The following is an 18,110-nucleotide window of genomic DNA, read 5'->3' as shown; positions in this document are numbered from 1 at the left end:
GAGAGGGGATATGATTTCAATTTACAAATACCGTACTGGTGACCCCACAATAGGGATAAAACTTTTTCGCAGAAGAGAGTTTAATAAGACTCGTGGCCACTCATTACAATTAGAAGAAAAGAGGTTTAACCTTAAACTACGTAGAGGGTTCTTTACTGTAAGAGTGGCAAGGATGTGGAATTCCCTTCCACAGGCGGTGGTCTCAGCGGGGAGCATTGAAAGCTTCAAGAAACTATTAGATAATCACCTGAATGACCGCAACATACAGGGATATATAATGTAATACTGACACATAATCACACACATAGGTTGGACTTGATGGACTTGTGTCTTTTTTCAACCTCACCTACTATGTAAATATGTAACTATAAAAAAAAAAAAAAAAAAGGCTACTTTCACAGAGAAAGCGCCCGGCGTTAGCGGTGCTTTACCGTCATTTTAGCAGCACTGCCGAAGCGCTTTGCAGGTGCTTCGGAAGCTCTAAATAAACTTAAAGCGGGGGTCCACCTATCTATCGTTTTTTTTTTTTTTTAAGTTCATTCACAAACTTTTCTTCTCAGCATTACATACTCACATATTGTGTGTAATATGTCCGCCTGTGTCAGATTTCATCGGAAAGAATAACTTATATTATTCACTGCAGGCGGTTTCCATCTTCATTGTGGGCATTTGAAGCCCACAAGCATTTATTTCCTGGATGTGGTAAATGCTGTGCTCCCAGCATTCACCGCTCGTTCCCGCACATGCTCAGTGGCATCCTGGGAAGCCTGAGACTAGCTCCCAGGAGTCTGGGAGAGGCTAGAAACACGCCTACTCCCACGGGAGGAGAACCAGGAAGTGCAAAGAAGAATAGAAAAATAAAAGGTAATTACGGCGATTTAAATTTTTTTAAACGGCATGTCAGCATCTAGGCAAGGAAGAGAATACATACAGATATTGTTCAAAATTTGGGTGGAACTCCGCTTTAAATTGTGCGCTGGCATAAATGGATAAGATTAAATCTGCAACAAGAAAGGCTTCTTGGGAGAACACCTGAAGCTATAGTATATACCTGTAGAATAAACCACAGTGCTGCAAAATAACAAAATACAAAATGTGACACATCTCCGTGAAAGAAGATATATAAAAAAACAGCAAAAAGTGAAAAAGTTCAAAAATTGTGATTAAATTCTAAAAGACGCTTGAAAAGCGCCACATTCAGTTCGTGAAAAACGGAATTACATGAGTGAAGAAGATGAAAACGTTCCTTCAGTGTATCACATCAAAGTGAAAAGGTGAGAGGTATGAGAACACTTCCAAGCCACCGATAGTTGCGGGAGAGTAGTAATGGATGTACTCTTACCAAACTTGTTGGACCTCCTGTATAGCGAGGTCGTACGAGCTTGCAGATATAGCCCTCTGCAGGGACAAGTGAACGACAATGTCCTGGTCCTGCTCACAAGCGCCACCCACATCTGGAAGTTACCTCCGCTTCAACATCAGGGGGGAGACTCCCACGACATCTATATGAAACTAACAGGCAGCTTTAATTTGTTGAGGGCTCAACGTGTTTTTAAACTTTGGTTCTGATCAATAATCTCCCTTTGGTTAGTTGTTCCTTGCCAGATGCTTTGTGATTGGAGAGTGATCAATGTGTGACTGAAGAAAGTTGGCTGAAGGGGCATCTCATCTCATTTCATCTTCCATAAAGCACTCTGTGCGATCCCTCTAGAAGCTCGAAATCACTGTGATTTAACCCCTTGAACACTTGATGTTAACCCCTTCCCTGCCAGTGTCATTAGTACAGTGACAGTGCATAATTTTTAGCACTGATCACTGTATTAGTGTCAGTGATTTCCAAAAAGTTTCAGTTAGTGTCCGATTGTCCACCGCAATTTCGCAGTCCCGCTATAAGTCGCTGATCGCCGCCATTACTAGTACAAAAAAAAAATATCCCATAGCTTGTAGACGCTATAACTTTTGTGCAAACCAATCAATACACGCTTATTGGGGTGTTTTTTTAACAAAAATATGTAGCAGAATACATATTGGCTTAAAATTATGAAGAAATTCGATTTTTTACAATTTTTTATTGGATGTGTTTCATAGCAGAATGTTTTTTTTTTTTTTTTTTAAATTGACACCCTTTTTTGTTTATAGCACAATAAATAAAAAACGCAGAGGTGACCAAATACCACCAAAAGAAAGCTCTATTTGTGAGGGGAAAGAAAGGACATAAATTTTATTTGAGTACAGCGTCGCACGACCGCACAATTGTCAGTTAAAGTAACGCAGTGCCATATCGCAAAAAATGCCCTGGTCTTGAACGGGGGGGGGGGGGGGATCTTCCAGAGCTGAAGTGGTTAAAGTAAAAAACCTTCTGTCTTTACAACCACTTAAGAGCGATCATGAGTGCAAGAGGTGACGGGAGATCTTTCAACTGGGACAAAAGTGTAAGATGGGAAATACCCTCACTTTGGGGAGACTTCCTCTCACTGCCGGTTGCTTCTCCAGAAATTGAAATTAAAGTGCCACACCACTGCTATGAGGTCCATATACAACTTTATTCTGATAAATTCCAGGGGTGCAGTCCAACCAGGACAGGAAGTGAAGGAAAGTCTCCCTAACAAGAGACCAGGGCTTTAGTCCTTGAGTACTTTATTCAAAGCTATGAAGAAAGGCTTTGGCTATGCATACACTTTAATAGAACTGATTTACAGGCAATCCTGTTTTCCCAAGAATTCTCCATGACAACACTAATACATAATACCTTAATGCTTTCATGGAGAATGAGCTGCAACTACAGAATTGAGTGTAAAGAGAACAGAGGAACCCAACCACAAGAGACACCTTGACAACTCTTACCGCATCCCAATATATTGGAAGAACTAGGAAAAAACTGCCCCAAGGGATGGTACGGGAAAGGTAATTGGCAAGGTATAAAGCAATAGTACTATAAAGTATAAAAAATATATGTAGCGCTGGTAGATTTATGATCTACCAACTGATAGGTAAATTTAGTAAATTGCTCGTTAGGGGGAGTTAGATTTGCCTCTGTTCCAGCTTGGCTGACATTGCGTGTGGTTCCACACTGAGCCGGTGGGTGTCGCTGTTACTATTGGCTAGTGTTGGAAAGGCAACGTGTCGAAGCGTATGGGTGCTCCTCTGTCCCGGAGACAACTCGGTGGAGGTGGTCCTCCGAGTTGCATTCTGGGAGAGGGTATTTATGGGACAGACGCCATGTTTTGGGGTTCGTTTTTCAGCCACCTGCTGGCCCTCCTGGCCGACAGGTATGTGTTAAAGTGCTACCTTGTGGTCCTCCATTCTGGAGGCCCGCGTCGCTGTGGCACGTGGGTGGGCCCAGAAGCCTGTCTGGGGCCTGCCACAGCAGCCGATGAATGGTCCTGAGCTGTCTATCCAGAGTGAAGAAGCTGGACAACGGAGGAGATCCCAGGGGAGGACCCGCCATGGAAGGATCACGCAGAGTGCTGGTCCGGAGAGGGGCCTGGTGACTCGGTTGGAGGACGTATCCTAATGTAGTTCTACAGCATAGTACTGCCGGGTTGGCTTAGAGGTCCAAGTACTGTGTCTGACATTCACCGCAAAGTTTAATACATCCTGTGGCAGAGGATTGTACGGATTTATTTCAAGCAAGTCTGTGGCAGAGACTTTTGTTCATGCTATGTACTGGCTGCTAGGCTAGTGAGAGAGGCCTGTCCAGACGAGCAAAGAGTGTGTCCCACAAGGGGATCGCATCCGATTACAATATTCAACTTTATTAAAGGACGTTCTCAAGAATCCTAAAGAAAGGTATTTGAGCTTCCCTGTAGTTTCCCTCCTGCCTCTTTCCTGCTACTTCCTTCGTTACTTGGTTCAATAAAGCATTGAAAACATATTCAAGTGTTTGGTGCTTTTATCGTCCAGAGGTAAACTCAACGGAACCCTAGACCCGGTGCCGGTGAAGCAGGGGTGTCGAGAGTGAAGGTAACAAGCCCGCTTAAACCAGCAGCTCCACCGAGAGTTATTGCTACATATAAATTTTATTAATCAGTGAAAAAATACAAAATATAAAATATAAAGAACAGACATCTAAAAGCATTGAAATGGGACACATATAAATATACATATAACAGCTGCTACGTGTTGAGACTCATAAATTATAGGACACAAAGTCAATTACAAATAGTGGTCGCAACAAATCCCGACATGTTTCGGAGAAAAGCCAGGAGGCTACTTGAATATTGTATTCATTTCCTTCCTCAGGGACTAACTGGGAGCATTCTGATATAGCTCTATCAAAAAATATATAAACATCATAGATAAACACTTGTGTGTTTGAAAATAAAGATAAACGGATGTACAGTATATTATGTTGATGCAAGAATTGGTTACAAAAATGGCAGGAAAACAATCATTTTCACACTTTGATACTTACAGGTCATATGTCCCTTTGAATGGTAATACACAGCACTTGAGATAGATGAGACCTCACGCCTCCAAGAAACCAATGGGTCGCCTATCAAATCTCAGCAAGGATGGATAGGGGAGAGTGGGGGAGATCTCCCTTCCACCTCTAGGTTCTTGGGAAATTCACAGGCATAGTGTGATATATAAGACCCCTTTCACACCGAGCCGCCTATAGCGTTGGCGGTAAAACGCCGCTATTTTTAGCGGCGTTTTACCGTCGAATTTGCGGTGCATTTCGTCCGCTAGCGGGGTGCTTTTACCCCCCCCGCTAGCGGCCGGGAACGGGTTAAAACCGCCCGCAATGCGCCGCAATAGCGGCGTTTTGCCGGCGGTATCCCAGCGCTGCCCCATCGATTTCAATGGGGAGCGGTAAACACACCGCTCCTTCACCGCTCCAAAGAAGCTGCTGGCAGGACTTTTCCTGACGTCCTGCCAGCGCACCGCCCCGGTGTGAAAACCCTCGGGCTTTCACACTGGAAACAATGGAGCAGCTGTTTGAGGGCGGATTGCAGGTGCTATTTTTAACACTATAGCGACTGCAAAACGCCCTCGGTGTGAAAGGGGTCTTAGTTTGTATAAGGCTGAAACGGATGTAAAACCTGTACCGGAGCGGCAAATCAGGGTAGCACAGAGAAAGCCAGAACAGACCGCAGATATATGCCTGCCAAAAAGAATAGTAACAAGAGGTATACTAAGAATACAGACTAACTGCACAGCACTGACGCGTTTCACACCAGATATGGTGCTTAATCATATGACTAAGCACCATCTGGTGTGAAACGCGTCATAGCTATGACTAAGCACCATATCTGGTGTGAAACGCGTCATAGCTATAACTAAGCACCCTATCTGGTGTGAAACGCGTCATAGCTATGACTAAGCACCATATCTGGTGTGAAACGCGTCATAGCTATAACTAAGCACCCTATCTGGTGTGAAACGCGTCATAGCTATGAATAAGCACCCTATCTGGTGTGAAACGCGTCATAGCTATGACTAAGCACCCTACCTGGTGTGAAACGCGTCATATCTATGGCTAAGCACCCTATCTGGTGTGAAACAGGTCAGCAGCTGTGCAGTTAGTCTGTATTGCCCTGTGATGCTTTGATATTCATTTTTTAATAAAGGTGAACTTTTTTGGAGTGCGGCTATCCAGCATTCATTTCCTGTATACCTAGCTTAATACAGGGTGTTACTGGTTAGATCACCAGGTGAAAACGGAGAAAGAAAAGCCTAAAAAAAAGAAAACAAATGCAGCCACCACATCTGATTGGTACATTTAAATTACATTTTTGGTTTTGGGTTTAATACGGCATTAATTCCCAAGCCCCGGTCTAATATTACACTAAGCAGATTCATAACTGAACAGGATGACAAAAAGGACTTGGCCCACAGCATCCAATCAGGTGCTTGCTTCTCTTCTCGAAGACTGGTAGTTGAAATCCTATTGATTGTAGAAGCCTCCATAGAAATCCTCTTGGCTCAGTTGTGAAGCGTGCAGCAGACGTATTGAGCGGAGGATTGTGCTGTACATACAGTATGAAGAATGTACTTGTACCTGCAGGCGGTGCATTCCGTGTGTTGAACCGCTCCTCCTCCTCCAGGAACTGGAATGCACTTCTTTGCTGCAGGCGACCCTTACCGACATCAGTCCATGTCACATACAGCATGCCGGGGCTCACTTGAGTTGATAAAGTGGAATTAATGATACATAGGAATGCCTGTAGTGATCAGGTAAGTGTTACCTTTTCATTTCCTAATCAGCACTAGAAAAATGACACTTGGTACCCTATTAGTTGCCATCGATAACAGTCCTAGACTTTGGTCACACACAGCCCTGCTTCAAGAGCACAGACTGGGCTATGTGGGGTTCAGGTTAAAGACCCCCCAATGGGATTGCCTAATATGTCTCTAAGCCCCCTTCACCAGATTGTCCAAATCATCATCATCGCCACCAATCACAGTCCCATTGAGTATCAGCATGACCCCAAAATATAATTTGATCGTACTTTACATTTGAATACAGTACCTACAGGTTAGCTTAAAGCAAAACCATAAGAATTTTGTCATCTCTAGTTCTATAAAAACAAATCATAAATACACAAGTCATCTACATCCAAAATGTGGAATAGGGGTCCAGCAGTGGTGGCTGCTCCATACAGGGCACAGGGGCGTAGCCCCCCTAATCTAAATGTGGGGCACCAGATGCATGGATTCAAATGGGTTTTGTTTTTTTTTTTTTGAAGCACGCTATTGTCGTTTCTGCTTTTCCTGGCCAAGCATGAAGCAAGAGGAGCGCGATTGGCCGAGAGGAGAAGAGATTGTATCAGCCGTTACCGGGGCCAGGGAGGATGTACTGAGATCCGGAAGATGGCCGCAGTCATCCGCTCTGCATCCGTCGTCTCTGCATTGCCGCCAAGAGCCTGCCACTGGGGGGGACATTGGGTGTTTTTCTTGTTTTTTACATTGAGCCCTTGGTGTACTTTGTGTATTTCTTATTTCTTCCAGGTTGGTGCAGTAATCCAGCGTGAGAATTTTACCTCTGCGCAGGAGCATCCTGTAATAAAGACCAATCATTGCTACTCTCATTCCTAGGTGCACCTTATCTGGATCCTGGAGGCTTTGTACAGCTTCAGATAGGAGGAAGCTTCCATTCCTATGTCCACATCTTATCTAGTATCTAGATCCTAGAGGCTTTGTATGGGTCGAACCTTCATTCCTAGGTCCACATCTTACCTGGAGGCTTTGTAGAGCTTTGGATGTTATTAAGCCTCCATTCCTTGGTCCACATCTTACCTGGTATTTAGATACTGGAGGCTTTGTAGAGCTTTGGATAGGAGGAAGCCTCATTCCTAGGTGCACATCATTTCTGGTATCTAGATCCTGGAGACTTTGTAGAGCTTTGGATGGGATTAAGCCTCTATTCCTTGGTCCACATGTTACCTGGTATTTAGATACTGGAGGCTTTGTAGTGCTTTGGATAGGAGGAAGCCTCATTCCTAGGTGCACATCTTTTCTGGAATCTAGATCCTGGAGTCTTTGTAGCGCTTCAGGTAGGATGAAGCCTTCCATTCCCAGGTCCACATCTTACCTAGTATTTAGATCCTGGAGGCTTTGTAGAGATTTGGCTGGGAGAATGCCTCATTCCTAGGTGCACATCTTTCTTGGTATGTAGATGCTGGAGACTTTGTAGATCTTTGGATGGGAGGAAGCTTCCGAAGTCTCCATTCCTCGATCCACATCTTACCTAGTATCTAGATCCTGGAGGCTTTGTAGAGCTTTGGATGGGATTAAGCCTCTATTCCTTGGTCCACATGTTACCTGGTATTTAGATACTGGAGGCTTTGTAGTGCTTTGGATAGGAGGAAGCCTCATTCCTAGGTGCACATCTTTTCTGGAATCTAGATCCTGTTGTCTTTGTAGCGCTTCAGGTAGGATGAAGCCTTCCATTCCCAGGTCCACATCTTACCTAGTATTTAGATCCTGGAGGCTTTGTAGAGATTTGGCTGGGAGAAAGCCTCATTCCTAGATGCACATCTTTCTTGGTATGTAGATGCTGGAGACTTTGTAGATCTTTGGATGGGAGGAAGCTTCCGAAGTCTCCATTCCTTGATCCACATCTTACCTAGTATCTAGATCCCGGAGGCTTTGTAGAGCTTTGGATGGGAGGAAGCCTCCATTCCGCTCACTGCTGCTCTCTCTCCTTGTGCAGGGTGACTGGTCTTGTCTCCGCCCCCTCCTGTAGTTTTCTGCAGGCAGTCTGTAGAGAGGAAGGAGCTACTTGGCCCCTCCCACAGCTCAGCCTCTCTCTACAGCACAGTGATGTCACTGCTACTATTACAGGGTATTACATGGGTCTGCAAAGGCATTTAGTGCACAGAGTGGATTTATATCCATTGTGGCTACAGCGGAATAGATTTAACCACTTGCCGCCCAAATTATGTCATACAACGTCCTGGGCTTTGAGTGGGGATAGTCAGCCGCTTGATTGTTCTTACAGGCAACGGGAGGAGAGATCATCATTTCTCTCCTTCCTTCCTCCCCCCACCGATGCTTCTACTGGTGCATTGGGCGAGCTGAAGAAGAAATCTGCCAGCGGCAGCAGTTTACCATAGAAAATACCGGTGGCCAGATGGTCCTTGGCAGTCTCTATGACTCTCGCAGGCCCGGGCGCGACATTGTGACGTCACGTCTGGCCTGGCATTTGTAAATACTGCCGTGTACTCGGCTGGAAAGCCAAGATTTTTTTTTGATCTCCAGCTTTCCAGCCTAGAGGAGAGATGTGGGATCTTATTGACCCCACATCTCTCCATAAAGAGGACCTGTCATGTCCTATTACAAGGGATGGTTACTTTCCTTGTAATAGGAATAAAATTGATAATAAAAAAAAATATATATTTAAAGGCAAAGTTTAAAAATAAAAAAATGTAAACACTTTAAAGTGCCCCCATCCCCCGCACGAAGAAGTAAACGCATACGTACGTCCCGCCCACATATGCAAACGGCGTTCAACCCACACATATGAGGTATTGCCGCAAATGTTAGAGCGAGAGCAACAATTCTATCCCAAGACTTCTTCTGTAACTCTAAAAAGGTAACCTGTAAAAATTTTTTAAAGCGTTGCCTATAGAGATTTTTAAGTACTTAAGTTTGGTGCCAATCCACAAGTGTACACAATTTTAAAGTGTGACATGTGAGGTATCCATTTACTCTGCATAACTTCATCTTTCACATTATTGGGCTCATTTTAGGGTTTTTTGTTTTTTTTTAATTCATGAAACTTTTTTTTTTTGGAAAAAAAAAAACACGTTTGAAAAACTGCTGTGCAAATACCATCCAACATAAAAAGTTGCAACAACCGCCATTTTATTCCCTAGGGTCTCTGCTTAAAAAAAAGAAATAAAATGTTATATATATAAAAAATACATTTAGGGGTTCCGAGTAATTTTCTAGCAAAAAAGATACATGTAGGAGAGGAGTGCCAGAATTGGCCCGGATGGCAAATGGTTAAAATGAAAGTGGAGTTCAGCTTTAATTTTCATTTTAAAGCAGAACTCTAACCATTCTTTTAGCAACCCCCACAGAATGTTTGAAGAGCTGGAGAATTATATATCTTATATTATTTATATTAGTGCTCCAAAAGCATGACATTGTTTTGCACTCAATGACCCGCACCCTGTTGGGTTGAGATGCATTGCTCAGCACTTTGCTGTTCTCTCTTCACGCTTGCAGGCCAACAAGAAAGATTATGTCAGAGGCGCGCCTGTACACGCAATGACTGGAACATTGATCAATCAGGTGAGCACATCGAGGTGGGGCCAGGAAATGTCAGTACAGTGAACACAATCATGCCAACATTGTACAGAAAAGGGTTGGGTGGGGGGGTTGGGGGTGGCTTTTTAGGGCTTTGTGCCAATCAGAAGGTTCAGACACAGACAATTCTTAGAAATGTTGCCCAAGAAATTGGAAGAAATTCAGGAATGTGATCAATGTGCTGCAGAGCTCCATGAAGACAGAAGGGGGCAGTAAATACAGCTATTGAGGATAAGCAGAGCCAAGACTGCTGGCCCTCCCCAAAAAAATTAAAATTTACAAAAATTGAAGGCCCAAGCTGCATTTTCTGTTGGTGCAACAATTATGCAACTTTTTTTGTAAGAGAAGAAAAAAAAAAAATAAAATAAATAAAAACCCACACAGAAACACATGTAAATACACTTGATTACCAAAAGTATTGGGACACCTGCCTTTACACACACATGAACTTTAATGGCATCCCAGTCTTAGTCAGTAGGGTTCAATATTGAGTTGGCCCACCCTTTGCAGCTATAACAGCTTCAACTCTTCTGGGAAGGCTGTCCACAAGGTTTAGGAGTGTGTCTATGGGAATGTTTGACCATTCTTCTAGAAGCGCATTTGTGAGGTCAGGCACTGATGTTGGACGAGAAGGCCTGGCTCGCAGTCTCCGCTCTAATTCATCCCAAAGGTGTTCTGTCAGGTTGAGGTCAGGACTCTGTGCAGGCCAGTCAAGTTCCTCCACCCCAAACTCGCTCATCCATGTCTTTATGGACCTTGCTTTGTGCAATAGTCCAAATCATTTGGTGGAGGGGGGATTATGGTGTGGGGGTTGTTTTTATTCAGGGGTTGGACTTGGCCCATTAGTTCCAGTGATGGGAACTCTTAAGGCGTCAGCTTACCGAAACATTTTGGAAATTTTATGCTCCCAACTTTGTGGGAACAGTTTGGGGATGACCCCTTCCTGTTCCAACATGACTGCGCACCAGTCCACAAAGCAAGGTCCATAAAGACATGGATGAGCAGCCTTCTGGGACACATCACAGATCCCAGAAGACTGAAGGACCATTCAGAAAAGCACAGCACGCACCACGCATGCACAGTGCAAGGCTTCAATGCTGGTTTCCCTTAGTTAAGATGTCTGCACCCAAAGCTTCAGCTCAGGTGAGGACAGCACTGGATCCTGGGGCAGGCAAGTGTCCCAATTGTAGCTGCTGACTTAATTTTTGTTTGGGGGAGGCTGGAGCTCCTCTTTAAAGTGTCACTAAACCCACATCATATAAAACTACTAATAAAACGGAGTATTACACGCTGTTCATACTCAGTCACTATGAGATTCATTTCCTGTATTCTACAAAAACTACTGGTTGTACCTGCTGCTCCATCTCCCCCTTCTGTCCATCTCCCCAAGACAGCTAAGGATTTTGCAGCTGTGGTGGCAACTCTGCACATGCTCTGTTTTCAGTGAGGTTTCTATGCTGATCATCCCATGTGACTATAGTCACACATGTGGGTGTATACACAGTGATAATTGGCAGCCCACTCCCTCCCTCCTCACTAGATAAACACTACATGGAGCGGAATATTACATGTAGATTAATGGGGGCTTCACCTCCCTCGTATTCCAAGTTATAGGCTGGGAGGGGCATGACAGTTTGACTGGCAAAAATCTGCCCACACCATGTTATTTCCACAAAATAGAGATTTGATTTCAAGTATATTTGTATGACAATTTAACCACTTGCCGACCGACTCACGCCGATATAAAACAGTCACAGTGGCACGTTCCCGCAAATCGCCATATGAGTATGACGTCCCCTTTAAGAGCCGCACGCGTGCCTGGGGCACGGCGGGGGACCCGATGCGCTTGGCCAGCTAAGGCGATCGCTGTTCTGTCAGGGGAGAGGAGACATATCGTTTGTTCCTATTAAGTAGAAACAGCGATATGTCTCCTTCGTCAGTCCCACCCCCCCCCAGTAAGAAACACTCACTAGGGAACACAGTTAACCCCTTCCCTGCCAGTGACATTTACACAGTAATGAGTGCATTTTTATAGCACTGATCGCTGTATAAAAATGTCAATGGTCCCAAAAATGTGTCAAAAGCATCCGATCTGTCCACCGCAATGTCGCAGTACCGCTAAAAAGATTGCAGATCACCGCCATTACTAGTAAAGAAAAAAATAAATAAAAATGCCGTGAATCTTTCGCATAGTTTGTAGACGCTATAACTTTTGTGCAAACCAATCAATGACGCTTATTGCGATTTTTTTTTACCAAAAAGGATGTAGAATATATATTGGCCTAAACTGATGAAGAAATGTGTTTAAAAACATTTTTTGGTCAAAGATCTTCCTCTACACAAGGCCCCGGGTCCTGACGGACTAACAAACCTCTATTACAAAACCTTCTTGCCCACTTTAATGCCACATATGTTGAATCTCTTTGGTACGTTATTACAAGGTGATATCCCACATACTGAGTTCACCCACTCCTACATATCAGTCATTCCAAAACCAGGAAAGGATCCCTCTATACCTGATAACTATAGACCCATAGCCCTATTGAATTCGGACTATAAGATAATCACTAAAATTTTGTCATCTAGGTTATCCCAATTCATACCAAAATTGATCAATAGGGATCAGGTGGGTTTCGTGCCCTCCAGGCATGCTGGTGATAACACAAGGTGTACCATAGACCTGATTGATCTGTTGAACAAATTCCCTCGCCCAGCCCTTGTTTTGAGTTTAGATGCCCAAATGGCGTTTGATCGCCTAAGCTGGCCAAATATGTTTTCTACGCTTTTGAGGTTTGGATTTAAGGGCCCTTTCCTTGAAGCTATACGGGTCTTATATACTCATACCTCTGCACAGGTGCAGATGGCCTCATTTTTATCCCCTTGTTTTTCCATGTCAAATGGCACTAGGCAGGGATGTCCTTTATCCTCCCTCCTGTTCATCCTCTGCTTGGAACCCTTGGCAGAGGCAATAAGATGCCATCCTGATATCCAGGGGGTGGTAATGAGACAAAGGGAGTACAAATTATCACTCTTTGCTGACGACATTCTTTTGACACTGACGAATCCCGTCATTTCACTGCCATCATTACACGCCCTTTTGAATATATTTGGGTCCATATCAGGATATAAAATTAATACTACCAAGACTGAAGTTCTTCCTTTGCATATTACACCAGATACCCTGACCAGGGGCGTAACTACCACCATAGCGACCCGTGCGGGCGCTATGGGGCCCGCAGCAGAGTGGGGCCCAGTGAGGATAAGAGCACCGCCGGCACAGTCTCCCAGCCAGGGGAAGAGAGAGGAGAGGAAGAGGCGAGCTGTCCGTATCAGCAGAGAGCGGAATTGCCCGATGTAAGAGCTTTCATTAGAACTTCCAGTGTTCCTGGGGCTCACGTCATATAGCTCCACCTTTTGGCCCGGTGCCTTTGATAGACAGAACGGCGATCCAATGCAGGACATGTGACGTCATCAAAGGCGTTGGGCCAAGAGGTGGGGCTATGTGACGATGAGCCCCGGGAAGACAGGAAATTCAAATGAAAGCTATTACAGCGGGCAATCCCGCTCTCTGCTGATCCGGGTGGCTTGCCTCTTCCTAGGTGGGGCTGTATGGGGCACAGGCAGACCAGGCTGTATTGGGCACAGGTCACGCTGTATGTGGCACAGGTCACGCTGCATTGACACTAGGGCAGCTGTGGGGGGGGGGGGAGGGGCTGTTTGCAGGGGGGCCCCATACAACATTTTGCTATGGGGCCCTGCTATTTCTAGTTTAGCCCCTAACGCAACCTAAAAGCACATATCCCTATAAATGGTGCTCTCAAGCTCTCACATACCTGGGTATTAAGCCTACCTCCTCTTATACTCCACTAACTTCCCCCCTTTGTTTCAGGATATATATCGATGCCTTCATCAGTGGGCACCATATCCTATCACCATGCTAGGTAGAATTAACGTTCTGAAAATGTCAGTGTTACCACGGTTACTATATTACTTTGAAACTTTACCAGTAGCGGTACCTATTAATCAACTTAAGGCCCTTCATAGGGCTTTTTTGAAATTTATTTGGAATAAGACACATCGGATAGCTAGCTCAGTGGTTTTCTCCCTAAAATCCCAAGGAGGCTTAGGGGCCCCTGACATCAACAAGTACTATTATGCCTCCCATCTTCGGACGGTGATCTCTTGGTCCTGTCAGAAGGCCCCTAGTCGTTGGTCTGAAATTGAGAGGGGTGCTATATATCCGGTTCACCCTTGCTCTATGGTGTGGTCCCGCTCCCTGTTAACTGATCCTGTATTGAAATGTATGTGCTTAGCGCCAATGATATTTACCCTGTCCTTATAGGGTAAATGTGTGTCGAAATACCCATTCTCCTCAGCTTGTCCCCCCCTATGCAATATATTGTTGAATCCGGTTCTACCAGATAGCCTAGCCTTTGGGTGATTATTGCCTTGGTTGCAGACTCCCCTCTTTCAGTTACGCAATCTGGTACATCCGGTCTCACGCAAATTCCATACTTTTGCCACATTGCAAGAAAAATTTTCGATCCCTCAAAATTTATTCTATTTCTATCTCCAAAAGACATTTCTTCCACTCACTATCCCCGACTCTAACCTTGGTATTACCAACTCCCTTTGAACACTTATGTGCTGAGGGCCCTCACCAACTTCATTTAATATCCTCTATATACCATATCTTACATGAATCCACACAGGTACTACCTGAAACTCACCTATATATGTGAAAGTAGAGTGTAGTACTGGGACGTTCTATCCCCATGAAGCTATGGGCAAGAATATGGGTATCAACTTTCAAGTCTTCCAAATGTGTTGCCCAGAGAGAGATGGCGGTAAAGATTCTGATGTTCTGGTAAAGGACCCCGGAGCATATTCATCATATAGATCCTTCCCTCTCATCTCGGTGTTGGAGGTGTGGTACGGGGACAGGCTCACACTTTCATATTTTTTGGTCCTGTTCACTTATACAGGCATTTTGGATAGAAATACAACGAACACTTCAGTCCGTAACAGGCCTACACCTCCCCTTAGACCAGTGGTTCTCAACCTTTCTAGGGCCGTGACCCCTTGATAAAATTTCCCAAGTTGTGGGGACCCCTAACAGTAAAATTATTTTCGTAGCGTGGGTTGTCGGCACCCAAGGCAATACAAGTAATTTGCGCCCCTAACCCACGGACTTTTAGCCCTGATGGTCCCTTCCACTTGTACAGTATTAAAACCCCTTATGGTACATTTTAGGATGGACCACTCTTTGTTCTCATTTCTTTCCCTTTTACCTCTCTATCCTATATTTTTGTTTTTTTCCCCATCCCTCTCTCTAGCCGTCTTTCTTATTCTTTCCCTCCCTTTCTTTGTTCCTCCCCCTTCCATGTATTCTCTATTTTTACTCCTTGGTGGGGGGAATGGGATCAGTGGCAGTGCTGGAGAGGGGAGTTCTGATCAGCTAACTTAGGTGCTCTTGATTAAGGTCACCTGCTGATCTGAGAACTGTAGTGGGGACTTTTAATGGCAACTCTAATTACAGGTAGTGTTACTCACTGTGTCTCCGACTTTGTGGTGTCTCATAGCAGTGACACCTATCCCGAAATCAGGAGATGGGGTCTCCTCCAGCCCCTCCCACTTCACAATCCTCACCAGTCAGCTGACCTCTAGTCTCTTCCCCCCAGCCATGTCGTGAACTGAATGGGCAGCTGCGAAGAGGCTGAGTGGGCGGCCGCAAAAAGACTGGGAGAGCAGTGCGGGCTTTAGGAACAGCCCAGGATTCGGTGACCCCTGGCAAATCATCTTCCGACCCCCAGGTTGAGAACCACTGCCTTAGACCCTATTCATTGCCTGCTGGGACTCCCCTTTCCAGGCATTTCCAAACCAACTAAACATTTGTTCTCCTATATTCTCCTGGCTGCTAAGAGGGTCATCCCAATGTGTTGGTTGTCTACTACCCCTCCATCACACCTGCAATTTCTTCAAACTGTAGCAGAGATTAGGAGAATGGAATTCCTTACGGCCAAGGCACAGGATTTGGTTTATCAATTTAATAAAATTTGGAAGCACTGGGACCAATCACAATACGGAGACCATGTGAGCTAAACGATGTTGGAATAATTATGAAAGAATATGTGTTCCTCTACATGTGTACCTCTATCTCCTTTTCTCTGGATAATACCCTTGTACTGATACTTTTATTATGAGATGCTACCTATGTTTAAATACCTGATGAAGTTGGCCTTTGTTAACTACTACTATTGTCCTCTACTCATGGTATCTTAGAAAGTCCTAATACAGACCCATGGAACCTATTGTTTGTATATCCTAAACCTATTCATACTTATATTTTGTATTTGTTCTTTTTCATTTTTATTATTTCCTTGCTTTCTACTTTATGTATTTTTTTTTTTTATTGGATGTACAATTTGTGAAATACATGTTATATCTATAATGTGTTTTTTTTTCCCCTCAAAAAAATAAAAAATACAATTATAAAAAAAAAAAAAAAATTGGGGGGATATTTATTACCAAAAGAATAAAAATTGTCGATTTTTTTTGTTTATAGCGCAAAAAATAAAAAAAAAAATAAAAAAACGCAGGAGGTGATCAAATACCACCAAAAAAAAAAAAAAGCTCTATTTGTGGGGAAAAAAAAAGGACGTCAATTTTGTTTTGGTACGGCATCACACGACCGCGCAACTGTCAGTTAAAGTGACGCAGTGCCGTATCACAAAAAAATGGCCTGTCATTAAGCAGGAACATTTCGCGGTCTGTAAGTGGTTAAGAGTTTGATATTTATTTTACTCTGTATGCCAAAGGCTGTTTTGTTTTATTATGAACATGTGACCAGCAGCAGAGGACTAGAAGCTCCTCCTGCTTGCGTTTCCCTGCAGACAGGCTGGGAGAGAGTTGGTCATGTGACAGCTGTATATCGATTATGAAAAAAGGGTACATAAAGGATTAAAATATTTTGTCCCTTCCATGTCTGTATATGGATGATGGCACTATGTAAATTAAACAGTTTGTGTTTAGTATCACTTTAACAAGAGAATTGGCTGCCATAATGAACCCCGTCTGTATTGTGCTGGGAGATCTCCATTATGGTAGATGTGTTCACTGTCCCAACAAAGGATTGAAGAGCTCAAGGCTTGGGTGGTGCATAGTAACATTAATGCACTTTTTTTTTTTCTTTGCATCATGTTACACCCCAAATATGGGTGTAACATGCAACATGTTAGAATTTAAAGCCCAACTCCCTCCACATGGCAAGGGTTAATAACTTGTTTAGGTCTGTGGGGGGGGGGGGGGGCAGAAATGGAGATAGACTTATCCAGTCCTCCCTACAACAACTACATGTGCTCTCCCACAGTACACAGAACATGGAAATCCAATCATTTTAGTAAATATATACTGCTAAATACCTTTTATCAGCAGTATATAGCAGTCTTGTGACTTCTATCAGTGTCTGGTTAAAGCTTGTAGGAGTTTTCATTCTGTACTGAATGTCCAACGAGAATGCAGGACCCCTGACCCTGTCTGGACAGTGCTGATCACATGCACTCTCCCAAAGAGAAGAAAAAAAAAAACAAAAAACAAAAGCACACATACACTCTAGAAAAACACACCAAACTGAGCATGTGCAGTTTGTCCCCTAGCTCTGTACTATCAATACAGTATATTGGGGATTGTAGAAGGGGAGGATCAGAGAAGACAGGATCAAATAGCCTTTTTACACAATGCAGAGGATGAACTCCTTCAGGTTCCACAGGGAGTATAACAAGCATGCTTTACTACATAGACAGACTGATTTTACTGTTGTGGGTTAGGCTGGATTCACACCCATGCATTTTTAGTGCATTTTGCAGATTTACACTACAGAACGTATTCCATAGGAAACCATGTTGAATGGACTGTAGGGCAAATCTGCAAAAAGCACTAAAAATGCATAGGTGTGAATCCAGCCTTAGAGTGTAAGCTCCTAGAGGGCAGGGACTGATGTCAATGTATAATATGTAAAGTGCTGTATGAATTGTCAGCACTATAAGTACTTGTAATAATTAATGCCAGAATAGAGTCCATAGTCCTGCTCTGGATGCAGGTACACCGAGGGACAGCCCACTGCCATATTGTGGGGGAGCGCCATTTGCTGGGGGAGTGGAGGATCAGGTAAGTAAAACAGTTTCTTCTCTCCTGTAGACAAAACAACCTAAAAAAAAAAAAAAAAAACACACACACCTATTATACCAGTGTAGCTCCACTGCAAGAGATACATTTTATTTTTTTTTGTTTATTTGCCCAGAGTTGGACTTTAGACTACTGCTTGATGTGCCTTACATTTTTCACAGCACAGC

This window comes from Aquarana catesbeiana, linkage group LG06 (genome assembly GCF_042186555.1).
Source record: "Aquarana catesbeiana isolate 2022-GZ linkage group LG06, ASM4218655v1, whole genome shotgun sequence".
Classification (NCBI taxonomy): domain Eukaryota; kingdom Metazoa; phylum Chordata; class Amphibia; order Anura; family Ranidae; genus Aquarana; species Aquarana catesbeiana.
Note: the sequence above shows the minus strand (reverse complement) of the source record.